Consider the following 21,322-nt stretch of genomic DNA (forward strand, 5'->3'; position numbering starts at 1 on the left):
AAGGACTGATGTGGGACTTGATCCCAGGTCTCCAGGATCACACCCTGGGCTGAAGGCCACACTAAACCACTGAGCCACCCGGGCTGACCTCAGCTCAGGTCTTGATCTCAGGGTTGTGAGTTCAAGTCCTGAATTAGAAGAAGAAAAAGAAAGGAAGAGGAGGAAGAAGAGGAAGAAGAAAGAGAGGGAGAAAAGAAGAAGAAGAAGAAGAAGAAGAAGAAGAAGAAGAAGAAGAAGAAGAAGAAGAAGAAGAAGAAGAAGAAGAAGAAGAAGAAGAAGAAGAAGAAGAAGAAGAAGAAGAAGAAGAAGAAGAAGAAAAAGGGGGAGGGGGAGGAGAAGGAGAAGGGGAAGAAGAAGAAATATAGGCATAAACATTTATGATCTTGAGTTAGGCTATGGTTTCTTAGATCTGATACCAAAAGCATGGGTGATTAAAAAAATTAGACTGTCAAAATTAAACCTTTTGTGCCACAAATCATACCAAGAAAGTGAACAAGCAGCCTACAGAAAGAGAGAAAATATTTGTAAAACATATACCTAATAAGGAACTCTTATTCACAATATAAAAGAACTCTTACAACTCAGTAATAAAAAGACAAATAACCCAATTGAAAAAGGATGAAGGATTTAAACAGACTATTCTCCAAAGAATATATTCAAAATGGCCAAAAAGCACATGAAAAAATCCTTAATCATTGGTCCTCAGGGAAATGCAAATCAAAACCACAAAGAGATACCACTTCACATCCCACAGGATACCTATAATCAAAGATAGATAATAACAAATTTAGACGAGGGTGTGGAGAAATTGGAGCCCTCAGATACTGCTAATGAGAATACAGAATTGGGCAGCTGCTTTGGAAAACAGTCTGACATTTATGGAGTTATCATATGATTCAGTAATTCCAACCCTGGGTATATGCGCTACAGAAATGAAAAATATATGACCACACAAAGGCTGACATGTGAATGTTCATAGGTGCGTTATTCATGGCAGTGAAAAGGTAGAAACAACCCAAATGTCTATTAGCTGATAAAGGATGATACGTTGTATATCTATGCATTGAGATATCACTTATCAATAAAAAGGAATGAAGTACTGATACATGCCACCACACACGTAAATCTTGAAAATATAAAAAGAAGTCAGTTGCAAAAGTCTGCCTTATAAAGGCAGTGATTCCTTTAAAGTAATTCCATTTACTGGAAATCTCCAGTATAGGCAAATATTTAGAGACAGAAGTAGATTAGTGACTGGTGTGTAGAATCAGAACTGCCTATTAATGGATATAGAGTTTATAAACATACTCTAAAATCAGATTATGGTGATGTTTGCACAACTCCACAACTATACTACAAACCGCTGGCTTGCACACTCTAAATGGATGAATTTTATGGTGTGCGAATTTTATTTCAGTAAAGCTATTAAAAGTTTAAAAGAAAAAAGAGTCAAACGTGGAAGGAAAATAAAGGGAGTGAGAAAAAAAAAAAAAAAGAGAAGAAACAAGAAAGCTGAAGAAGAAAGTTATCTGTATTGTCTTTAGGAAATCTTAAGAAGTCCCAGACATGAGGAAGACCAACCTACAATATCACGGAAAGGGGTCCAAAGTTTGAATGTCTTAGGCATTTGTATCTCTGCTGAGGAGCCCCTAGCTTAGAAAACACAAAATATTTTATTAATCTTGTGTTTGTTTATCTTTTATTTATTACACAGGCTGCTAGCAAATCTGACCTTTGCCTTAAAGGGAGACATTACACTGAACAGCAAACAAACTTACTCTCTGCTCCAAAAGGAGACTCTATCTCTATCTTCCAAGACTGTTCACCATACAAACATCTTTGGAAAACATAATCCAGAGCAGCAGAGCCTCGGCTCGGAGGACGTGGAGAATTGTCTCCCAACAGGGTCATCCAGGCTCTCTTTCTTGACAGAGTGAGCTTTGGTAGCTTACGTCTTTCAAGCACTTTGTCCATTTCATCTAAATTATCAAATTTGTTGTCATAACATTGCTTATGATATTTCCTGATTTTCCCTTTAATATCTGTGAGTTTATAATGAGGTCCTATCTCTCATTCCTGGTATTGATAATTTGTGTCTTCACTATTTCCTTCTGCTCAGTCTGGCTAGAAGTATATCAATTTTATTGATCTAAAAATGAAAAGCTCTTGATCTCATTGATTATAGAGATGTTGTCTATTTTATTGATTTCCAGCTTGATTTTTATTATGTCCTTCTGTTCAGTTTGAGTTTAATTTGTTCTGCTTTTTCTAGGTTCTCAAGGTTATTTGTTAAGTTGCTTAGATCATTGATTTGAGCCCATTCTCCTTTTTCATACAGGCATTAATATTATAAATTTTCCTCTAAGCTTTGCTTTAGCTGCATCCTACATTTGCCGGAGTGTTTTCTTTTAATTTTCATTTAATTCAAAATAATTTCTAATTTTTTATTTCTTCTTGATCCCATGGGTTATTGAAGTGCAATTTAGCTTCCAAATATTTGGAGATTGTTCAGGTATCTTCCTATTACTGATTTTTAATTTGATTCCATTGTGGTAGAAGAGCATACTTTATATAATTTGGATATTTTATAATGTATAAATATTCACTTAATAACCCAGAATACAGTCTATTCTGCCAAATATTCTGGGCACACTTGGAAATAATGTATGTTCTGCTATCGTTGCATAGAGAAGCATATGATTGTCAATTAGGTCAAATTGGATACTAGTGCTATTCAAGTCTTCTGTACTTATTGATTTTCTCTATTTGTTCTATTGATTATTGGAAGAGTGGTGTTGAAATCTCTGGTTATAATTATGTATTTGTTTATTCTTCCTGTATTACCAGATTTTGTTGCAAGTATTTTGAAGTTCTATTATCTGTTATAACATTTGGAAACATAAACATTATGATTGTTATATCCTCTTGTTGAATTGGCATTTTATCATTATGACATGAATCTTTTTTATTTCTAGCATTATTGTTTCTTCTGAAATATTTCACATAATATTTTTGTTAATAACATAACTCCAGTTTTCATTTGATTAGGGTTAGTAAGGTATATCTTTTTCCATTCTTTTACTCTATAAGTGTCTTTGTATTTAACTTGTTTTTTTTATAGCCAGCATACAATTGGGTCAGCTTTTTACATTTAATCTGAAAACCTATGCCTTTTAATTGGAACACTATGTGTATTTACATTACTAAGAATTAATGCAAAGTAGATACATCTGCCATGCTAAACTGTGGTAACAAATAAAATCTAAAACTTTTAACAACTTGTCTCACAAAAGTTATATACCATCCACTCAACATTCAAAGCACTTGATAAAGTCTCCTCCATTCACTGACTCAGGGATCCAGACTTTCCTTATTGTGATGCTACTAGTTCAGCCAAGGCAGAAGAGAGACATGAAGGAGACATGCTTAATTTTACCTGCCTCTTTTCACAGACTCTTAGCCTGAGCTAGAAATGTAGCTCCAACCTATCTACCAAGGAGGCTGGAAAAGGAACACATGAGATGTTGGTGAGCACAACTGTCTTTGATGATCTTGCTGTGTTATTTTAAATTGGTTCAGAAAGAAAATGGGAGGGCAGCCCAGAGGCTCAGTGGTTTAGCGCCTACCTTTGCCTCAGGGCATGATCCTGGAGACCCAGGATGGAGTCCCACATTGGGCTCCCTGCATGGAGCCTGCTTCTCCCTCTGCCTGTGTCTCTGCCTCTCTCTCTCTCATGAATAAATAAATAAAATCTTGAAGAAGAAGAAGAAGAAGAAGAAGAAGAAGAAGAAGAAGAAGAAGAAGAAGAAGAAGAAGAAGAAGAAAGGAAATAGGAGTCTTAGAGAATGTGGTCTAGGGGTCAAGTTCTATAAGGTTAAAACTCCCTGTAGTTAAGAAGTGTTCAAACTTGGCAAAAAACTTTGGGAGAATTAAGATGTGTACTTCGACATAATTTTCCTAACTAACCATTTTAAAACTATAAAATGTTAAATCTAGACAGAGCCTTAGAGATCTTCTATTCCATTCCTCAATTTTACTATCAAGGAAACCAAGGACAAGTGGTATACTGTGTTTTTAGCAGAATTGGCTCTAAATACTATGTCTCCTGCATTCCAGGATAGGGCTCTTTCCTTCATAGCATCTTTCAACATAAAAGTCTACAGAACTACCTTCATAAGGCTTCAAAGTCTGCGAAGTTTTAAGAATTAAATTTTTTCATAGGATAATTTGAGACCTAAAGATCAAGGCTCAAACCAGATACCACCTTTCTTTCTTTTCTTTTTTTTTTTTTTCCTTTTTAAAGATTTATATTTTTAAGTAATTTCTACACCCAACATGAGGTTCAAATACATGACCCTGAGATCACGAATCGTGTGTTACACATACTGGCTAAGTTTGGCCAGGCTCTCCAAACACCTTTCTTATATGTGTGATCTAGAGCAAAATATTTAATCCTTTAACCACAATATCCTCCTTTGAAAATTAGAATAATAATGTCTATCCTGTGGGAATGTTGTGCATAATAAATGAAGTAATTAGGGCTGCTGCCTGGCTCAGTCAGTAAAGCATGTGACTCTTGATCTTGGGGTTATAATTTCCAGTCCCACGCTGAGTGTAGAGATTACTTAAAAATAATAAGTGAAGTAATTTATTTGAAGTATCTTTGTAGTTGGCATTCATTAAGTATGAATTCCTTTTTATATTTCTTCTCTTGGAATGGAGGTCTGATTTTAAAGGACACACCTAGAACCACAAAGTGACTGAGTTTGAAAGGACTTGTAAAGGTCACCTAACCCCAAAGCCTCCTGGTGCTTGACAATTCTCTACCAAATCCTGACCAAGTGGTCATCTGATCTGTGCTTAAATACCTCCAGTGGTAGAAATGCTCTCTAACTGCCAAAAATCCATTTTTATTTAGGGTCCAGTTTGACTTTTGGAAAGTGTTTCTTTAAAATTCCCACCCATTGCCCTGGTATCAATTTCTTGCAGTCCTACAAACAGATTTTCCACATAATAGTTCTTCATTACATTTGAAAACACATTTTATAGCTCCCAAACCTTCTCTCCTGTAGGGCAAGCATTCTCTAGTTCTTCAATAAATCTCATTTTTGCACATTTTTCATCTCATCACTATCCTGACTCTTGCTTCTAAGCTCCAAATTATTTATAGGTCTCTGAACAGGTGGCTTTCAGAAGTGAACACACTATTCCAGGTGTGACTGACCAGCACAGCACAAAGTGGGGCTATCACTTTCTGCCTTCCAACTTCTATACTTGTATTAATGCAGTCTGAGCTCATTCTAGCTTTTTTTGGCAGTCATCTCACAAACCAATGACTCACACTGAGATAACTTTTTAATAAAATGCGCTAAAAATCCCAAAGTCTTCTTAACAGGAGTTGCCCTCAAAGCTACATATTTCTCATTCTTCATTTGAGCAGATGGGTATATGGACCCAGATCAGGACTTTTCCATTAACTTCTACTTGTCGAGATCTTACTGAATCCTGATTTTGTCTCACAGTTCACTGTAATCTACCAGTGTGAACACTGTGCCTTCTGCTTGCCATATCCCAGGATTAGGATACAAGACACAATCTTCCCTACAGCATCCTGGAATAGGTGGAGTGAAAGAGGGAGCCAGGACCTGAAATGACCTTTACCAGGAAGGTAGATGGAGCCTAGGCAGAGGAATGCCACACATGGAGGGGGAAACCAGGTATACACAAGCCAACCTATGACCAATTTAGCCATGAATTTGGCCACAGAGAGCCCTAATATTTCCAAAAGAAAATAGTGAAATCTTATTCTGGAGGATTGGGATGGAAGGAACAGGAAAGGATCCAACAGGAAAGGAATCAAGGTCCAGAGGAGCTCTCCCAAGGGTTACAATTATTTAAAATGTGCAAAGAGAAAGCTTGATCCCTGAAAGAAGAGTTAGCAAAAATAGGACAGGAAACACAGTGGAAACCCAGTCCTGGCAAACAGGGGTTAAGAAGAACTTCTGTTGGGCAAGGTCATGGGGGCACAGGAACAGCGCTTCTTGATCCAAGTCTAGGGGTGACAACTTGCTAATAAGTTTGCTAGACAGGATTGATTTGGAGTCTGGGATGAGAGAAGCCAGTGCTGGAGATGAATCCAGCAGGAGGTAGTTGTGAGTAACAGAACAAAGGAGGCAGAAAGAGAAGCTAGAAAATGAGACATACACGCTATCATTGAAAACGCCAGTGAAAGAGCAGAAGATCCACCTGAAACATGATCAGAACACACAATCCCAGCCACATCACTTTCACCCTCTTCAGTTTGATATCCCCTTCTATGTCTTTTCTCCATCTCCCTCTAAAATCTGATTTCATGGAGAGCAATTTTTTCTTGATGTTACTTGGGCCTTCAGTAGGAAGATTTGTCTTTAAAGACACAGGCATCAAGCCTATATCTAATTGCATTACCATTTAATCTACACTTCCCTCTTATCTGAAAAGATAATGAAAAAAAAAAAAAGATTAAATGCCTTGCTGAATTTCAGGAGCAAATGTTGACCATTCTGCCAATTTTTCAATTTTACAACTGAATCAAAAAGGAAATGAAGCTACTTCAGTATAGTTTTTAATTGAATCCACCATCCAATTTAGTTACCTCTAGCTTGTGCAAACATAGACAAGTGATTTGTTTGCTAACTTATTCCACAAGGGTAGAGTCTATAGTGTGTAGCATGTACCTTACTCCAAATGCCTGTGATTTTGAAAGACTACTACTCATCATTGGTGAGTTCAGCTGTTTGATGTCTGATGTTGCTTTGGTCCAGCCTTATAGAGCAACTAGATAATCTCTCAGGAGAGGTCATCAACCAGCAGATGTTGCCCATATTCAGAACACAACTGTATTTTGTTTTGTTCAATAAGGGTTTTGATACTTTGAGTTATTTGCCAATGTTGAACATTGAAGACACCACAAAAAATCAGGATTCTTTATCTCTTTTGAAAATTTGGAAGCTCTGATTTTCCAATTTCCATGTGGGATGCCAGATATCCTGGGGCACCCTGAATTTCTAGGTTTCTCATCCCACCTGGCTCACGCGACCCCTTTATATTGGCCTCCTGGATCCTTTCTGGGCAGACTTTGTGATTCCCAGCTTAGTTTCATCATTTATCCTGGGCTCAATATCCTGCTTCCAGTTACAACCTTCCTAGTTTGAAGTTGATAATCCCCAAATGAGAATGAAGATGCAAAATGTAAGAAGAAAGAAATGGCAAATGCCTACATAGCACCTACCAGGTGCCAGACACTGAACTGTTAGTTCAGTTCACACTCACAACAACCCTGCGTGGGAGGTGCTGTTATTGCCCTCATTTTACAGGTGAAGACACAGGCTCAGAGCAGTCAGCTTGCCCAAAGGTAATTGTCTTTTCCACACTTCTGTTCAATGAGAACTGTAATTATTTCTTATGAGTCAGGGAATATCTAAATTTACTTTCTGAAGTCAGAGCCTTAGAGGATCACCAGCTGCAATCTGGTAGTGAGTAAGTGTTTTCAGCACTTTTACTTGTCATTATAAATAAACTTGAAATTGAAGGAAAGTGAAGGAACACCTTTCAAAAGAGCACGTCTTTGACTTGAATTATAGGGCAGAAACTACACAATCTCCTTAAATCTCACCTAGTCAAGCTGGATAGCATTTAAGTTCAAGGATATCTATGTAGTCGGCAATTCATCAAGCATGTACTAACTGTGTACCGTGCACCAAAAACCATGCCAAGTAGTTATCAGGGGTTTCATCCTTCACTAGTAGCCCTTTGTGGGCCTATGAGGTACAAACATCATACTAGGCTTTGAAGATGTAGTCTCTGCCCTTACAGCCTGCGTATTAGCAGAAAAGCCAGACTTTCAACCATTATACAACTAGTTAATTATCATTATAAGTATTGCAAAAAGAAAATGCAGCTTTCTAACCTAGGTGTTCCCAAACTTCTAGCTCCCTCTCTTGCACTGTTGGTGGGAATGCAAACTGGTGCAGCCACTCTGGAAAACAGTATGGAGGTTCCTCAAAAAGTAAAAAGTAGAGCTACTCTAAAACCCAGTAATTGCACTACTAGGTGTTTGTTTATCCAAAGGATATAAAAATACAAATTCAAAATGACACATGCACCCTGATGTTTAAAACAGCACTATCAACAATAGCCAAACTATGGAAAGAGCCCAAATGTCCATTGATCAATGAATGGATAAAGAAGATATGGTATGGAATATTACTCAGCCATCAAAAAAAAAGAAATCTTGCCATTTACAATGACGTGGATGGAACTAGAAGGTATTATGCTAAGCGAAATAAGTCAGAGAAAGACAAATACCATATAATTTCACTTACATGTGGAATTTAAGAAACAAAACAGATGAACATATGGGAAGGAAAAAAAAGAGAGAGGGAAACAAACCATAAGAGACTCTTAACTATGAAAAACAAACTGAGGGTTGCTGGCAGGGGGTGGGCTAAATGGGTGATGCGTGTAAAGAAGGGCACTTCACTAAATTCTACACCTGACAGTAGAAACAAACAAACAAGCAAACAAAATCTAATTCTAACCACTAGTCTGGGAAATAAGGAAAAGCTTCCCGAGTGAGACAATTTTTGAGCTGAAATCTGCAGAAGTTTGGAGGAGTTAAGTGAAATTAAATAAGTGAAAAGGGGCAAAGGGGAAAGTGCCAAGGACCTAAGGAGGGAAGAGGTCCCTGATTTCAAGGAATTGAGAAAGGCCAGTAGCCAGCACACATGGAGAATAAACACTGAGGCCAGGGAGGTGTGGAGTAGGATCAGAGACCTTGGCAAAGGTTACACCACGTAAGGCTGGTGAACTATTTAAAGAATTTGAGATTTATCCTAAAAGCACTAGGATTTCAAGTATGAAAATGATCAAATTAGCCTTTATAAAGGTCAGTGTGCTGTCATGTGAAGAAAGGTCAGAGATGTAGAAGAACATATACAGGGATTCAGGTATTTTGCAAACTCACTGGGGCAGGTAAGAAGTTCTGGTTTAGAGCTGAGTTTCTCACCAGCAGCACTGTTGACATTCTACAGCAGATACTTCTCTGTTTTAGGGCTGTTTGCAGATGTTTAGCAAGAGTCCCAGCCACTAGATACCAGTAATGCCTTCTCCCAGTCATGACAACCAAATGTGTCCATACATTGTCAAATGTCCCTTGGGAGCAAAATCATCCCCAGCTGAGAACCACTGGTTTAGACTAATGTGATGACAAGGGAGGTGAAGAGATGTGAAGAGATTCAAGATCTATCAAAAGAAATTAATGATAGACTTGAAAAAGGATGGAAATGACTCTAATTGAGCTACTGATGGATGGCATGGCCACCCACAGGTGGAAAATATGGAAAAAAAAAAAAAGACCAGATTTGAAAGAAAACATAAAGAGTTCCATTTTGGGTGTGTAGAGTTTATAGTGCCTCTTAATTCCTCCAAGGAATACAAAGAAAAATGAAATAAGGCCCTTGTCTTCCAGGAGTTTAGAGTCTAGAAAGAGAGACTGACAAATACATCAACAATTGTAGTGCACTGGGTTAAATACTCCCTTAGTTATGCTCATATGAGTTGGATGCACACGGAGAGGCAACCAGACCTAATTGGAGAGAGAGAGGCCAAGGATGGCTTCTCAAAGACACTGAAGATTGGATTATGTTTTAAAGACTGGATTAAAATAAACTAGTCAGGGGTAAAGAAAGAAAGAGGAAAGCAAATGTGAAAATGTGCAGCCTAAGGAAAGATAATATATTTCGCAGAAATATACGAAGCAGCTGAAATAAGGGCTACAACCAAGAGAGTGAAAATGTGGATCAGATGAGTTTGAGAGATTCTGCTGAGGATGATGCCTCAAGACTTGAAGAGGGACTACTCCGAGATGGCCTCTGCTTGAGCAGCAAGTACCGATACCAGGACATGTTCAATGTTTTCCCAAACAGTTGTTCAAGTAAATATGGGACCATTCATTTAGATAGAGACTCCAGGGTGAGAACTGAATTTGGTGGAAAGATATAAACCCAATTTGGGGTTAGGAATGGTGAGTTCCAGGAGTGGGAGAGACAAGCACCTTCAGTCAGCTGATTCCAGGCTCCCAGAAACCCCATCTGTTAAGAAAGGGAAGTCTGGTCCAAACGATGATCATTCTTTTCTTTTCTTAAGATTTTATTTATTTATTCATGAGAGACACACAGAGAGAGGCAGAGACACAGGCAAAGGGAGAATCAGGCTCTCCGCAAGGACCCAGATCACGACCTGAGCCAAAGGCAGATGCTCAACCCCTGAGCCATCCAGGGCCCCCCAGCGACGATCTTTCAAATGACCTTTCTCTTCAATCAGAGTTCTGCATTCTGTGCTGCTATTTACTACATTTCAAGTATGTCTACACCTCCTTGGTCCATTTCTGACTGGTAAGTCACTTCGTTTGAAATAGGGACTTGAAGTCTCCACGGTAACCAGCCAAGGTCCAGATGGGGAAGTTGAATGCCTGATTCACTCCTTTCGCAGGACAACTGTGAAAATGACAGCAGGTACTCCCAGATGCCGGGGCAGATTATCTCCTCTGTTTCTGCAGAAACAGCTATTCAAGCAGCCGGGAAAGCTGGTGTCACGTGCAGCATTATACTCACAAGATTATTATTCCAGGTGAGCTTCTGCATCTCATTAGCACACGTACTGCCTGGGTCTCCCTGAAGTCTTTCTGTTTCTTTCTTTTGTGACAGAATTGCCCTCTTCTCCTATTTCATAGGTTTCCCTTTAGTTTTGTTGACTGTTTCTTTCCCTGCACATAAGCTTTTTATCCTGATGAAGTCCCAGTGGCTCATTTTTGCTTTTGTTTCTGTTGCCTTTGGAGACATGTCTAGCAAGAAGTTGCTGCAGCTGAGGACAAAGAGGTCACCTCCTGTGTTCTCCTCTAGGATTTGGACGGATTCCTGTCTCACATTTAGGTCTTTCATCCATTTTGAATTTATTTTTGTGTATTGGGTAAGAAAGTATCCAGTTATATTTTTCTGCATGTGGCTGTCCAATTTTCCCAACATGATTTATTGAAGAGATTGTCTTTTCTCCTTTGGACATTCCTTCTTGTTTTGTTGAAGATTAGTTGACCATAGTGTTGAGGGTCCATTTCTGGGTTCTCTTCTGTTCCATTGATTTTTTTTTTAAGAGGGAGAGCTCACATGTGAGCTGGAGTGGGGCAGAAGGAGAGGGAGATAGAGAGACAGACGGAGAGAGAAACTTAAGGAGATTCCGCGCTCAGTTTGGAGCCATATGTAGGGCTCAGTTTCATGACCCTGAGATCATGACCTGGGCTAAAATCAAGAGTCAGATGCTTTACTGACTGAACCACCCAGGTGCCTCAGTTAAAAAATTCATAAGAAGAAAAATGCAGCTTGTTCTCCCTCATTTTTAACCAAAAGTATATCTCATTCCGTTTTATCAATCCAAAAAATTGTGCTATACACTCTCTCCTGTCTCTTGGTCACAACTTAATTAAAAAGTTGAAAAAAAATGAAAAGTTGTGTGTGGAGTAGGGTTGTCAAATAAAACACAGGACATTCAGTTAAATTTAAATATCAGATGAACAGCGAACAAGCTGTTAGTATAATTATGTTTCAAATATTGCATAAGACATACTCATACTAAAAAATTATGCGTTGTTTATATGAAATTCAAATTTGACTGGACATCATGCATTTTTATTATTAAATCTGAAAAACTTAGTATGGAACACTATGAAATTTGACCTTCAGCCTCCTAAAAGAGATATGTCAAATATATTTAATCACTTGTTTAATAGGTCCTTTCTAGTTCCAGAGAAGATTTGAAGTAGCTAAATAGAGATGTGTCTTCCTGGCAATAAAAGTTGCCAATTATGGTCCGTTTACTCTTTATAATGAAGAAAAGATCATCAACCATTGTCTTCTCCCCACGTTGTTAAGCCCCAGGGAGGGAATGACAGCTCCATTTTTGAGAGCCAGCTGACACCCTCACATGACTCCTCCTGAGCGTCCTTTCATCCCTGGGCTCTCTCTGCTCAGGACACCTATTTTCTCATCATAAAGCTGGAGTTGAACTTATACCAAGCATGATGATGGTCAAGGAGATGTGTCTCACCTATAGCCTTCCTCCTTACCCCCTACCCTTTAATCCTAGAGAAAAAGCCACACCCCTCACTTCCCACATAGTCTCCCATTCATTCTGATCCTAAGCAGGGGTTCCTGGTAAGTCAAGAGGGGCTGTCCTTCAAACATTCACGCTCACTCTTTCAGTGGGGCTGACCATACCCCCAGGCTCAGCTCTTTGAAAGTTTAGAAACTGGTGGAAATTCTAGGGTAAGAAGTGCCACCAAAAAGTTATCTTTCCAGGTCTCAACTCTACTTGGTCTTGCTGGGAAGGAAGAGGGGCAGGGACATAAAAAGCAGGATTTACTGTCCCCGTGGACGGTCAAGGGCAGGGTCTTTGGAGGCCTTCACAACACCTGATCGGACTCTAGCCTAAAGATCTACAGCAGTTGCCAACCCTAGGATGCCATCTTTAGTCACTCATTAGAAAAGCCTCTGTTTTAAGTACAGAAATCACTCAGCTAGCCTATTCCAGATGGCACAGAGCTCTTCAAGGCCATTACTGCAGGAATAATTTTTATGATTCACTGCAATAAATGTGATAAGTGGGTGTAAACATTACTTTTCTTTCTATAATAGAGGAATAGAGGAACTAAGTTTACTGAAGATCAGGCCAGAGAGTCTTACTACTAATAAGACTCCTACATACAAAACGTTTTCCTTTTAATTTTTTAAAAAATACTATTTAAAAGTCTAAACATATACAAAGTGGAGAGAATAATAGAGTGAACCTCTATGAACCCATCAATAAGCTACAACAATTATCAACTCGTGGCCCCTCTTATTTCATCACCCACTTTCTCCTCTCCCACATTATTTTAAAGCAAATTTTAGTCATTTTATCATTTCAACCAGAAATGATTTAGTATGAGTCTCTGAAAGATAAGAACTCTTTTTTAACATAGCTACATTACTAATTTTATACCTAAGAAAAAATTAATTTCTTTGATAGCCTCAAATATCCATGTTCAAATGTCCAATGATCTCATAAATGTCATAAATTTATTATTAGTTTATTTGAATTAGGATCCATACATATTCTATTCAGATTAATATATCTCTTATATCTATTAGCACCCCCACCCCTGTGTATTTTGTTTCTTTGCATTTGTTTGTTGAAGAAACCAAGTCTTCTGTCAGATTGAGTTTATCATACTATGGATTATTCTAATGGAATCCCTGAGGTGCCATTTAACATACCTCTTTATCCTCATTTCCTGCAAATTGGTAATGAGGATTCAATCCATTTTAATCAATTCTTTTTTTTTTTGCCTTATTATTTTATTTTATTTTATTTTATTTTATTTTATTTTATTTTATTTTATTTTATTCAATTAGCCAGGGCCACCTGAGTGGCTCAGTGGTTGAGCGTCTCCCTTTGGCTCAGGGCATAATCCCTAGTTTGAAAGATATTGGTGGCCCAAGTTTGATAAATTCTTTATAGATCTTGGATACTAGCCCTTTATCTGATATGTCATTGCAAATATCTTCTCCCATTCTGTAGGTTGCTTTTTAGTTCTGTCGACTGTTTTATTGCTGCACAGAAGCTCTTTATCTTGATGAAGTCCCAGTAATTCATTTTTTGTTTCTCTTTTGTCTCTCTTGCCTTCATAGATGTGTCTTGCAAGAAGTTACTGTGGCAAAGTTCAAAAAGGTTGTTGCCCTTGTTATCCTCTAGGATTTTGATGAATTCCTGTCTCATATTTACATCTATTCATCTATTTTATCTATGTGTCTGGTATAAGAGAATGATCTAGTTTCATTCTTTTCCATGTGCTGTCCAATTTTCCCAACATGATTTATTGAAGAGACTGTCTTTTTTCCATTGGATATTCTTTCCTGCTTTGCTGAAGATTAGTTGACCAGAGTTGAGGGTCCATTTCTGGGTTCTCTATTCTGTTCCATTGATCTATGTGTGTGTTTTTGTGCCAGTACCTTGCTGTCTTGATGATCACAGCTTTGTAATACAGTTTGAAGTCAGTCAAGTCATTGTGATGACCCCAGCTTTGGTTTTCTTCTTCAACATGCCTGTGGCTATGCGGATCTTTTTTGGTTCCAGATGAATTTTAGGAAGATTTGTTCCAGGTCTGTGAAAAATGTAGATATTTTGATAGGTTTGCATTGAATGTGTAGGTTGCTCTGGGTAGCATAAATATTTTAACAATATTAATTCTTCCAATCCATGAGCACAGAATGTTATTTCCATCTCTTTGTGTCTTCCTCAATTTCTTTCAGAAGTGTTCTGTAGTTTTTCAGACACATGTCTTTACGTTTTTGGTTAGGTTTATTCCTAACTATCTTATGCTTTTTGGTGCAATTGTAAATGGGACCAATTTCTAAATTTCTCTTTCTTCTGTCTGTTGTTAGTGTATAGAAATGCAAATGGTTTCTGTGCATTGATTTTATATTCTACCATGTTGCTGATTTGTTGTATGAGTCCGAGCAATTTTAAGATGGAGTCTTTGGGGTTTTCCACATAAAGTATCATGTCATCTGGGAATACTGAGAGTTTGATTTCTTTGCCAATTTGGATGCCTTTTATTTCTTTTTGTTGTTTGGTTGCTGAGGCTATGAATTCTAGTACTATGTTAAACAACAGAAGTAACAGTGTGCATCCTTCTCATGCTCCTTACCTTAGGGGAAGTTCTCAGTTTTTTTCCCACTGAGAAGGATATTCGCTGTGGGCTTTTTGTACATGGCTTTTATGACATTGAGTTATGTTCCCTCAATCCCTACACTTTGAAGAATTTTAATTAAGAAATGATGCTCTATTTTATCAGATGCTTTTTCTGCATCAATTGAGAGGATCATATATGGTTCTTTTCTTTTTTTAATGTGATCTATCACGTTGATTGATTTGTGAATGTCAAACCACCTTTGTATCTCAGGAATAAATCCCACTTGGTCATGGTGAATAATCCTTTTAAAGTACTGTTGGATCCTATTGGCTAGTATCTTTCTGAGTATTTTGACACCCATGTTCATCAGAGATATTGGTCTGTAATTCTCCTTTTTGATGGGGTCTTTGTCTGGTTTTGGTGGTGGTTTTGTCAGTGGTGGGGGTGGGAAGGGAGCATCTGGGAGTGGTAAAGAGAAACACCAAGAAGCAACCCCCTTTTTTTTTTTTTTTTGAAAACACAAACCTCTTTATTCACATTATTTAAAAATCAAATTCCTTTTCACACATTCCCACAGTAGCTCGAGTCTCTGGATAGTGGGAAGCTTGCATTCCTATTTGCCGTGGTAGTCCATATGTCCAGGTTCATATAGGCACGAAACGGGTTAAACCCTGGGTAGTATTCCTTGCACATGACAGCCTGGTTTTCCATGTGAGTTGAATGTTCCGTGGCGGGATTAATGGGGCAGCAATTTTCATATACATCACTTTGCGGGGCCTGCCTTGTAGAAAAAGTTTGGAAGTGTTCTTTCCATTTTTATTTTTTGAAACAGCTTCAGAAGAATAAGTATTATGCCTTCTTTAAATGTTTGATAGAATTCCCCTGGGAAGCTCTCTGGCCCTGGACTCTTGATTTTGGGGAAGTTATTGATTATTGCTTCAATTTCCTTGCTGGTTATGGGTCTGTTCAGATTTTCTATTTCTTCCTGTTTCACTTTTGGTAGTTTCTAAGTTTCCAGGAATGTATCTATTTCTTCCAGATGGCCTAATTTGTTGGCATATAGTTTTTATGGTATGTTTTTAAAATTGTTTGTATTTCCTTGATGTTGGTCGTGATCTCTCCACTTTCATTCATGATTTTACTAATTTGGGCCTTTTCTCTTTTCTTTTTGATAAGTCTGGGCAGGGATCTATTGGTCTTATTAATTCTTTCAAAGAATCAGCTTCTAGTTGCATTGAGCTGTTCTATCATTCTTCTGGTTTCTATTTCATTGATTTTTGCTTTAACCTTTATTATTTCTCTTCTCCCACTTGGCTTAGGCCTAATTTGCTATTTCTTTCTCCAGCTCCTTAGGTATAAGTTTAACTTATGTATTTTAGATTTTTCTAATTTTTTGAAAGAATCTTGTATTGAAACATACTTTGAGTTCCTTTCAAATTTCCTCTTCTGATTGAGTTTAAGTTTCAAAGCATTATAGTTTGGAACTACACACGGAATAATGCCAGTCTTTTGATATCGGTTGAGATCTGATTTGTGACCAGTATGTTATCTATTCTGGAGAATGTTTCATGTGTATGAAGAACAATGCGTATTCTGTTGCTTTAGGATGGAATGATCTGTGTATATCTATGAAGTCCATCTGGCCCAGTGTGTCATTCAAAGCCCTTGTTTCTTTGTTGTTCTTCTGCTTAGATTATCTGTCCATTACTGTGAGTGGGACATTGAAGTCCCCTACAACCAATGTATTATTATCTATGTGGTTCTTCAGTTATTAACTGGTTTATAAATTGGCTGCTCCCAACTTAGGAGCCAAATATTTACAATTGTTAGATCTTGTTGGTTAGACCCTCTAGGTGTGGTATAGTGTTCCTCTTTGTCCCTTACTACAGTCTTTGGTTTAAAATATAGTTTGTCTGATATGAGGATTGCTACCCCAGCTGTCTTTTGAGGTCCATTAGCATGATAAATAGTTCTCCATCCTCTCCTTTTCAGTCTTGAGTTGTCTTTAGGTCTAAAATGAGTCTCTTGGTAGACAGCATATAGATGGGTCTTGTTTTTTTTATCCAATCTGATACCCTGTGTCTTTTGATTAGAGCATTTAGTTCATTTACATTCAGAGTAACTACTGAAAGACGTGCATTTAGTGCCATTGTGCTACCTTTACAGTCTCTGTTTCTGTTTCTTTCTTGTCTATGTTACTCTTAGGCTCTCTCTTTGTCTATAAAATCCCCCTTAATATTTTTTGCTGTGCACCTGTTCTTCCAGTTGGTCTTTTGGGGAGAGGCCTACTGTGCTACTTCTCAGATGTCTTTGCCCGGGCAGAGTTGCACCACCCCTTGCCAGGGAGCTGGGCTCAGTGTAAGCTGGTCTTCTGTGTGGCTTTTGTTCCCTGAAGGCTTTCCATGCCTCTTTAGAGATCAAAATAAAAATGGCTGTGCCAATCTCCAGCCCTAGAGCCAAAAGATTGAGATCCTGTCTCTTCAGTAAAATCTCAGGGATAAACGCTCTTCACTTTTACATATGCCAAATTCCACAGACTCTGGTGGTGGTGTCCACACCAATCCTTCCAGGGGAAGTCAGAGGGTCCCACGTTACTGCCTTTTGTAGGCCCTGGCACTGAGAGCTGTTGCAAGATGCTGTGCAGATCTGCTCTGCTCCTCCCAGGGGAAAGCTGAGGATTATCTGGTACCATCTTCTACAGGGCCCCCATCCTGGGAGCTGTTGCCTGGTTGTCCATGTAGCCCTCTGCCCCTCCTTGGGGATGGCAGAGGGTACCTGGGTTCCAGTCTTCTGCAGGGTCCCTGGGTGGAGAGCAGTCCCCTGATCAGGCCCAGCTCCTGGTTTATGGTGTTAGGCTGAGAGCTCCTTCCTGGGTTGCTGACCCCAACCAGTTTCCCAGATCACTTTTCGGAAATTCTATCAGCTCAGACCCCCTGTTAACTCTGTGACTCCTAGGATCCTGAGACCTCATTGTCCCACCTAGAATTATGCCCATTTCACCACTTGAGCATGTTTCTGGCAAGGACGTCTCTCACTGGAGCAGATTTCTAAGGGTTCTGATTTAGCCCTTTGGGGCTATATCACTTTCCAGTAGCCAGCTTTCAGGAGGCTCCCCCATCGCCACTCTGTTTACCTTCTGATATCTCCCCTCAGATTCACTTCTCCCCACCTGCTGTCTTGCAATAAGTGGTCGCTTTCCTACTTGTAGAGTTCCAGATATTCCTTATATATGTCTTAGGTTGAATTCATGGGTGTTAGACTAATTTTGTAGTTATCTAGCTGAATTCAAGGGACCAGATGAAATGAGGTCAGCTGCTCTTCTGCCATCTTGCCTCCCCTCAATGTTTTTCAATTCTTCACTGGTGGTACTGTCTACTTCAAGAAGGAGGTGTATGGTTGTCTCTCCTCTCTCTCTCTTTCTTTCTCTCTGTCATTTACTGTTCAAATATTCAAAGCCTATATCTCTTAATTTATTATCGGTTGTGAAAAGATGTTAATCTAATTCAGTCTTCCCTTCTTCATCTATTAGCTAAAGTACATACACACACACACACACACACACACACAACTACCACTTCTATCTAGTTACCCACTGGTATAGTTCATAGGAGAAAGGTAAGTTAAATATTTGATTATTTTCTTTACATATCACTTCAAAATAATGTTTTGATCTACTAGTGTTCTCCAATAGTAATGAGTGAAGTTTCTTTTGTGTGTGTATCATGATGGCCATGGACTTGTTTTTAAACTACTAATCTCTATACCAAACATGGGGCTTAAACTCACAATCCCAAGATCAAGAGTCGCATGCTCTTCTGACTGAGATAGCCAGGTGCCCCATTATGATCATGGATTTAAATGTATTTGATAAATCAAGGAGAAATAATATCAGGTTATAGGAGATTTGAAACATAATTAACAAGCTTGCATTAATAATTGAAGAAAATATATTTTTAATTGAGAGATAAAATTCATCCTTAAAGTATATAATTCAGTTGTTTTTATTATATTTATAAAATTATTCAACCACCACCCCTATAAAATTCCAGTATCTTTTTACAACCCCAAAAGGAAACCCTAGAACTATTAGCAATCATACTCAACTCTTCTTCCCCACATCCCCAGGTAACCACTAATTTACTTTTTGTCTCTATGGGTTTGCCTAAAATCCAGAAAGCAAATCGTAACAAATGTGGAAGAATTGATATCATTCTTTGACTACAATGCAACTGGGTTAATAATAAATAACAAAAAGATACCTTGTAGTTGGAAGATCAACAACACATCTATTTGATCATGGATCAAAGAGTTGATAGATCATACGACAGTATTTGCAATATGTAAGGAACTTTCTTTAAAACTATTTAAGCCCAAGCTGGAAAATATTAGATGTCAACTTAAAGGCATGGGTGAATTTTTTCCAGATCTTTTTTATGGAAGCATGAAAGAGAGAGGAAAAAAGAGAGGGAATTCACTAGTCTAAAGAACATCTAAATTGGAGCTCTGCTGAACAAGGCAAATGCTAACCTTGTGGCCAAGAGAGGTATGTGGCATACCTGGAGTCTCAACAAGAACAAACAATAGACATATTCTGAATACAGGCAATATCCTTTCAAGGGTTGTTCTGCTGGAGGTGAGAATGCTTCCTAAATTGGTCTGTAAGAGAATGGGGGTTTCCCCAATATTTTTTTTGCTTGAAATACCCTGCAGTCATGACATCACCTTACAGCTTCTTCCAGCTACTATCCATACAGCTTCTGGTCTCTTCTTCACCATTTGCATAATGATAAAAAGCCCTCTCCAAAGTTAAACAACTTTCTTGTGATGAGGGCAGCATAACATACAGAGTTATTGAATCACCATGGTATACACTGAAAACTAATGTAACACTATATGTCACCCATGCTTTTAAAAAAGGTTAACTTCTAGTAATCCTACATGCCAGATTTTACTCCAGTAATTCCTTAAAGATGCCATGAAACTTACATCCTAACTTGCATTTCAAGTGGCCTAACATTTGCACCTGTAGGCGCCCATCGCAACATCATCTGAATGCCTTTTGTCAACCAATATAGATCAAAATTACTCAGATGAACATACTGTAATGGCAGAAAGCTTGGCCACAGCAATGAAATAAACAGATTGGTCAGCACTTGGCAAGCTGAGGAAATCACACTTTGTCCTCTCTGGCCACTGATAAACCTCTGACTCAACAGTATTAGCTAACGTGATACAAGAATTATGTTAACTATACTCTTCAGAATTCTAAAATAAAAAATGTTTCTGAAGGAATAGAGCTGTCGTAACTCAGCCTGTGTGGTAACTGAGCAGATCTCTAATCAGGTGATGTGGCATGGAGATAGTGCTGGAGTATTAGGTTATTGGTGTTCTGCTAAGGCAAGCAGTGTTGTCAGAATGGGAGGACCCTGAGAGAGGGCAGCAGCAGTAATTCAGCACACACAGCAGGTATCAGACGGGTTTCAAGCAGTGCTGGCAGCAAATTTCAGGAACCCATAATCAGTAAGAATCTAAGAATTCTGAAACACTCTTTAGGCAACAAGAATAGTTTGTGGATCCTACACCCACACCCCCAGCTCCATCTCCTCTTGCTTTATCAGGAAACAAGATGACAGAAGGAGGGATGCCTGAGGTTCCAATAAATGTTGGTTTTGTTACCAAGGAGAAGGAAGGTTCATCCCCCTTCGCTCTATTGTCCTTTCTGAGATGAGTGATCAAGAAAACAAGTTAAGTTATGCTTGTTGCTTGAACTTCAAGCTGCTTGAACATTTAATATAAAACAGTAGCTAGTGGGGTTTTCTTCATCCACAACCATACTATTAAAACAATTGTCAAGTGATCATCCACCTAAGCCAGGGTGTAAGTCTTCACAGACAGATAGCTATGAAGCCATTGTCTTAGGACCTAATGGGACATCTACTCAGGGTCTCCACTGACTTTGAGCCAAAAAAGTCAGAAGCAAGAATAAAGTATTTTGTGATTTTATTTTCCTCTGAATTTGATTTACAAAGCATAACACGAGAGGTAGAGGGAATTTTTCCAAGATAACCTAGAGTGGCGGGGGGCAGGTGGATACCATGTTGTTTCTACTATTCTTAGTAAATTGCCAAGAATGGAGTTTATAGAGGAGAGTTCCTGATCCCCAATATAAGGAAGAATTTCCCGTGATGATAGTTCTCATTATTTTGTGCTGTGATACATAACATTTCAGCATGAGTGTTAAAAAAAAAAGGTGCCAGAGTAAACCAAGCCAGCAAGTGGACATCCTGTGCCTGAAAGACGATCCTGTATGTTTAGCTTTTTCCACGGTAGGAGGAATGCATGGGGGGACACCTCCAAGAAGTTTGCTCCTGGCTATTGCTCTTCTCTTCTGTTCCTGCTCTCCCAAGTTCTCTCCAGGACAACATACACATAGGTAAAGCTATCATATGACACTGTATGCAACTTCAGAGTAAAATCATAGACACATTTTAAATAAATTACAGGTGCACATTTTCTTAATCAATCCAGGTTCTAAACATTCATCATATAGAATTGTCC

Source organism: Vulpes lagopus, chromosome 11 (genome assembly GCF_018345385.1).
Source record: "Vulpes lagopus strain Blue_001 chromosome 11, ASM1834538v1, whole genome shotgun sequence".
NCBI classification, from domain to species: domain Eukaryota; kingdom Metazoa; phylum Chordata; class Mammalia; order Carnivora; family Canidae; genus Vulpes; species Vulpes lagopus.